The sequence below is a fragment of the Daphnia pulicaria genome, chromosome 7 (genome assembly GCF_021234035.1).
Source record: "Daphnia pulicaria isolate SC F1-1A chromosome 7, SC_F0-13Bv2, whole genome shotgun sequence".
Taxonomy (NCBI): domain Eukaryota; kingdom Metazoa; phylum Arthropoda; class Branchiopoda; order Diplostraca; family Daphniidae; genus Daphnia; species Daphnia pulicaria.
The window spans coordinates 8,302,505-8,308,853 of NC_060919.1; positions in this window are offsets into that span (position 1 = coordinate 8,302,505).

The window sequence follows — 6,349 nt, forward strand, 5'->3', positions numbered from 1 at the left end:
GATCAAATCGAGGCAAGACGGGCAATAACGACATATAGTGATAAAGCTTCTGTAAATCTTGACATCGCATCGCATACAAATAAATCTTTCATTTAATAATTAATCCGCTAATAATTCATCTTGACTGTCCTGCATTTTAAGTCACCCTTTCTCTGCCAGCTTTTGACCTTTTCTCACTGGCCGGTTTCTCTTACCCTCTCTATATACAGTCACGCTTGTTTATTTTTTGAGCAGGCAAATTTCTCTATGGTTTCTACTCTAAATAGATACTCTAAAAGGATCCTCCAGGTTATCGTCACTTGGCTTCATTCCCAGATTGATCAGATGCATTACTCAGTTGTCCCTCCACCCAATCATCAAAGCGGAGTCGTACAGCATCAACACACGGCTCTGTTGTTACTGCATTCACAGGAATTGAATCTCTTTATATGTGGAACCTGCTGCTTCTGTTTTACACCCGTCCATTAGGTGTTGAAAGTGGGTGATAGCTTTGTTCGCAATTTTCTAAGAATAATGCTGACATAACAGTCTTCAACTTACATGGATTATAATTGCCCCATCGTCAGTTCCTTCTTGTGCTTCGATGTTATCGAGATTCCTGTAAAAAAGACAAAAATAATCATAAAAAAATTATTCAATCAAGATTCAATACCTGATGTCTACCGTTGTGTTCGCTGCTGTTGATTAGCCAATTTTGCGTAGCTGAAAAGAGTCTACTGATGGATCAATCTAATATAACCTGGGAATTAAAACAGAACACGAAAAAACTATTGAAAACTATTGGTTTACCATAGCCACATCTTGTTAAGGCTCAACTTCTGGAGGAGCCTTTGTTGATTTTAATAATCAACCCCGAGATTCCAGTTGCTGAACCCAAATCCATCTTTGTTGTCCATCCCATCTTCTTTTACCCTTGACATCTAGCCATATATATTCGTTTGCAGAGCCCTGGTACGTGTCTCTTACTCTGACACCACGTCTGAATAGATTATGTACACCTCTAAGTATATTGTCTTTGTTCATTACTTGTCTCTTCTCACGTGTAAGTTATACTGCTGCCATTGTCAAGAGTACTGATCAATACATAATGTCAACAGTCTTAACATCAATTAGTCCGTAAACTAGGTCTTTTTATCTCTTTATAAGTGCTACCTGCTAAGGTTGATTGGCCGATATTGATTGAGGTTGATTGGCCAATATTATGAAGCTCAATAGACTCTTTGCCAGTCCCATCGTAGGTTGAGTCTTCTGACATGATTGGATCAATCTAATATAAAATCCACCAAGTTTTATCTGCAATGAAGAACAAAGAAATGAAAAAAAAAACATACATACAAAATTTGCTTCACAAAACACATGTTAGGTATAATTGGGGTGTACAAAAATTTGTTCAAGTCGACAACCCGAGCATTGACTAGGGGGATATCTAGGGCTTTCAGTTCCTTGGCCACTAACTTAAAAGAAGGCTTAATTTTAGTTTGGGGTAAAAGTTGGAGACACATAAGTTTACGAACAAGAAGTTGAAATGTAGGATTAGAATGATAAATGGTGGACAGGCCAATTAAACGCAGGCAACGGAAGATTGCCTGTGTCCAATGTAAAGCGCAGCCACATTAATCGTTGAAATACTTGTCTGAAGGAATTCCATACAGCACGCTCAAAATCACAGACTATTTCCTTCACCTTATAAGAACCAATCAGATTTTTTAATCGCTAATAATGTCTAGAATAAAAGCCAGTCAATGTTTCAAACTAAACAAAATAAATTACGTAAAAAATTTATATTTAGTTTTCAAATTTGCGTTCTTTTCCACGCCCACCACTGATACTGGTATTTTGAAAATCGTCGTCTGACAAGTCACCATTAATATCCATTAATCCATATAATCCGGATAATGATGGAGGTGTTGTTGCGATTCTGGATTCCATCAAATTGCCCATTAGCACAGCACATTTCAATCAATCAGAGTAAAAATTTAAGATGACGGAAATGGGGGGCATTATTGTTGTTTTCAATATTTATACAAACGATTATTGCACAGAGAAAAATTTCCATCCCCAAGAGCGTGATGTAAGAAATGGTCAACTGGTAGGCTTTGCGGGATAGATCAGAAGCAACATAGTCATGAATGACCTTCATGAGCGCAACAAACGATTGCGCAATGTGGCTGTCGCCGCAACTGTGACTGGTAAGTTATGCAAAATTTGTTCAGCCTAAAGGGAAAAAAGTTAAAAGTTGAATTTTTTTAGTATTCAACTAATTTTAGGGTACTTACCATTGTTTTAAAAAAGAGAGGACCAATAACTGAGATTCAGGACTTGGAAACAAGTGAGTAAGACTATAGACTTTAGACACAAGTGGGTACTGAGGTTCAGCGGAATTTCATGAGTCGATTGTTGTTTTCTCTCAATTTTTGGCCGTGGCCTGGCCTCCGTTTCCAAATCCCCTACTCCTCTCGTCTTGGCTCTCTCAGCAGGCTGCGTTTCCAAGTAATCGGTAAATGAAAAGAAAACTCCGAAGAGCTCTATAGATAATGGAATATTGCCATTTCCATGAAACCAATGAAACACCGCTCTCTAGAATCTATACTTGCGAAGAACTAAATTTTTAAAGAGCTTTAATCTGACCCCAAATTTATGTGTTGCTCAATCAGCTTTTGAGAAAAAACTGTGACTGGTTATGATCGCGTTCTTCACAAGCGTTAATATGAAGAAAAATTTGGGGAAATTTTGTCACGCGCGTTTTAACATGACTTAAACCACTTATATGTGATTTACGATATTGCCAATTCCTCATGTCCGGGTTTTTTTCTTCTCCAATAACCAGACAAGTGGTATGTAGTATAAGAAACTTGAGTCATTACTGACTATTTTAAGATATGAACAAGTATGTTTCAGAAGTGAGAAGTGGTATTTACAAAAATTCACAACAAACTTCCAGATGATTTATTACTTTATAAATAATGGAAATGTCTGCGTAAAAATTGTGTACATGTTTAATTGTGTCAACCCCGCATTCCAACAAGTATTATTGGAAATCACAGACTGTGATTCACAGTTCCTTAATAACGTAAAAAAGCTGCAAAACACAAACATATTCTCAAGCTTTCGACCTAAAAATTCTTTAATTTTGTCTTTCATAATTGAGAAATTTAGAAATTATACGGAATATTAATTGTTAAAAAACTTTGCAATGCAATTTTGCAATTCACAGCCCAAGGGCATAGACGTCCCTCAGAACAGCCAAAAAAGGGAGAATAAATATGGGGTTGGTAAAATGACAGATGATGAGGTTATCCTCAAGTAACAACCTTGGCCGAGCCAGGACAGAAGGGGGAACTCCCAAAAAAGGAGAATGAGGTTATCGTCTCAAGAAACAACCTCGACCAGGGTAGCCTTAAACAGAAAAGCAACAGAAAGTTCAAACTTGTTTCTAAATAAAAATTGCAACGTACTCTTAACGCAAATGAAATAGACAACGCTTAAATATGGCAATATTTGTAAAATTCCTTTGTATTTGTTTATTCCAAATGCATTGACTTTTCATTTGAAAGTCTTTCACCCTTGAGAAAAGTTTACCATTCTTGCAAATAATTTTTTTTGTTTCTATGATCGCACTTCATCTCCCCTGTGCCCATTGTGTAGTTATTGTTTATAATTGCTAATAAACCATTTTATAATTTTTGCTAACATTTTGACTGTCTGTGAAAGTTGATCATATTAAAATCTTTGAAAAGTTATGGAATTGTTTGTTTATTAAAGGCCACACTAGTTAACTTAGTTGTGTTACATAACTTCGGTTCTGAAGTAATAGAACTAATTAGTTATAACAGCTAAGATTAACATAACAATTGAAAATTTTTTTACACATGGACGCGATTCAGGTGAGTGATAATGAAGAAACAACAAGATTATAACCAGAGCGACAGAAACCGCGGATAAGAGCAAAATTGATAGATTTAGAAGATGAGCAAGTATAATCAAATTGTTCTTGTAGTCTTTGTTTACTGGAATTAAAGTCCTCATTATATCTATAATTTTCGAAACATTCACCAAATTAATTGACGAATTATTTCACTTGGGATTGTTTTGGTAGTCTTCCTTCTTTTTTACAGCTTCCTCTGGCAGCTTATTCAGTTGAATTTCGGCTTTTTGCTCAGTCACAATATCAGATGGGGGCGGATGGGGGATAGTGGGTAAAGTTGCTTTAGGATCCTTCTTTGTTGTTGACATGCAAAATAAGACCAAAATAATTAGGGTTCTGAAAGTTTTATTTAATAAAGACTCAATATTTCATATCGGTTGTTACGTCGACTGCAGTTTTGTGCGGACCTGTACTTTCTGTTGATCAAAAGTTTTCAAGAAGTGTCTTGTCAAATATCTTGCAAGTTGGCAACAACCTTATTATAGTGCTCGGTGGCACGTTGCTGATCTTCTGTCAAACTTTTTCCACTAGCCAACTCTTCACGAAAACCATCAAGATCAACCTGCAATGAAGAACAAAGCATTCACTACGTCAAAATGTAACAAGATTACTGGTGATAGATTACCTTCAAACTTTCCAACTCAATTTATTGTATTTGGAAAATATATTTGGAAAAGTCTGAAATGTCAGCAATATTTGAGTGTTTCTCAGTACGACAGACGATGTCAAAGTCGAACAAAAAGTCAGTCGTCAGTTAGTCAAAGTCAAACACTGTTGTGGTCAACACATAGCTTCTTGTTAGTGTTTCGTGAAGCTTCTCGAAACAGCATAAAGCAATACTACAAACAAACAAAATACAGTTTATAATAACTGCGGGATTAGCATGATTGAGATAAATACTTCAGCCTAAAAGGAAAAAAAAGGTTTGAAGTTTAATTTTTTAGTATTTAACTAATTCTAGGGCACTTACCATTATTTAACTCCTTAGTAACTCTGAAAAAGAAAAACGTAGTAAAGCAGACTAAAAGAAAAATGGGAGTCTGAGAACCGACAAGTGAGGTACTCTTGGAGATACAAAAGTGAGGTACTGCGGTTAAGAGGAACCTCGTGAGTCAATTGTCGTTTTTCTCTAATTTTTTCCGTGCCCTTCGTTTCCAAATCCCTACTCCTTTATGCTCTCGGATTCTTGAAAGTCGTGCTCAATCACCTCAGGTAATGAAAGTAAGCTAAAAAAAGGTAGAACAAATTTTAAAATATCGTATTCAAGATGTCAAGCGACAAAAAGATAAGACTGCCTTTAAGTCTCATAGAAAAAAATATTAACACTAAAGCAATTGATAGGAAGAAACCAGCGTACATCGGCAATAATTTGGTGTTTCAAAAATTGTAAAGTTGGGATCATAGATTTTCCGGGCTCCCTGAATTTTTTTTTCTGTCACGATTTTTTAAATAAAATAACATATCTTAGTCCATTTCCTAATACCGAGTTTAAAACGTCTCGAGACGTAACAGTTACGCACCAGTTAGAAAGAAAACGCAGCAGTTTTAACATCTTCAACTCTTCAGTTGAGTCGATGAGTCTAAGAGATGTCAGAGGGTGAACGAAAGACTAGAAGACTCGCCAAGACCTTAAATTTTGTATTAGGTTAACAAAACTGGAACTGCCGGCGAAACCAGAAAAATCAGATTCAATACTAGTTCATGTGAAATTCCATTGTGTTGAATGTTCTTTTTAGGTCTTAATGTTTAACATAGTCGTCATCGGTTACAAGCTTGAGTTGACAGGAGTCTGTTTCAATTATTTTGTCATAAAATTTTTTGATTTTGCCAATTTTTTCTTTTTTGAGATAATTTTTTATCCTTGAAAACGGAAAAAAGGTGGTGGCACTGAATTTCTGATTTATGCTTATGAAGGCAGGAATGTTTAAGAATCCGTATTTCGCAATGCAGCAATTTAAGTATCGGCAAAAACAATTTGAATCCAAACCGTTTTTTGAATCAAACTGCCTTTTTAATGTTTGCACCACAACACAAAATTTGTTTCTGTTTTATAGTTCCCATTCTTGAACTACGAAAGCTTCGGTGAAATTAGTAGATGTTTTTTCCCCATTGAATAATTTATAGAAAAGCAGAAGGATTTGAATTTTTAGCCGTTAGTATACAGAGGTTGAAATAATTTCATTAGGGATTTAAATCCAGTGCCTTAAACCAAATTCAAGGGATGCAGATCCCAAGCAATGTAATTAATAATTGCACATGATATTAAAGAAATTCTCACTTTAGAGATGACCTTCTTGGTACAAAGGAAACATCTGACTACATCTTTTTTTACTTTAGGATTTATTTCATGCATAAAATAATACCATATCCACTATAACCAAATTCTTGGTTCGTCTTCCTTGCGGACGGTATATTCGACTTCGA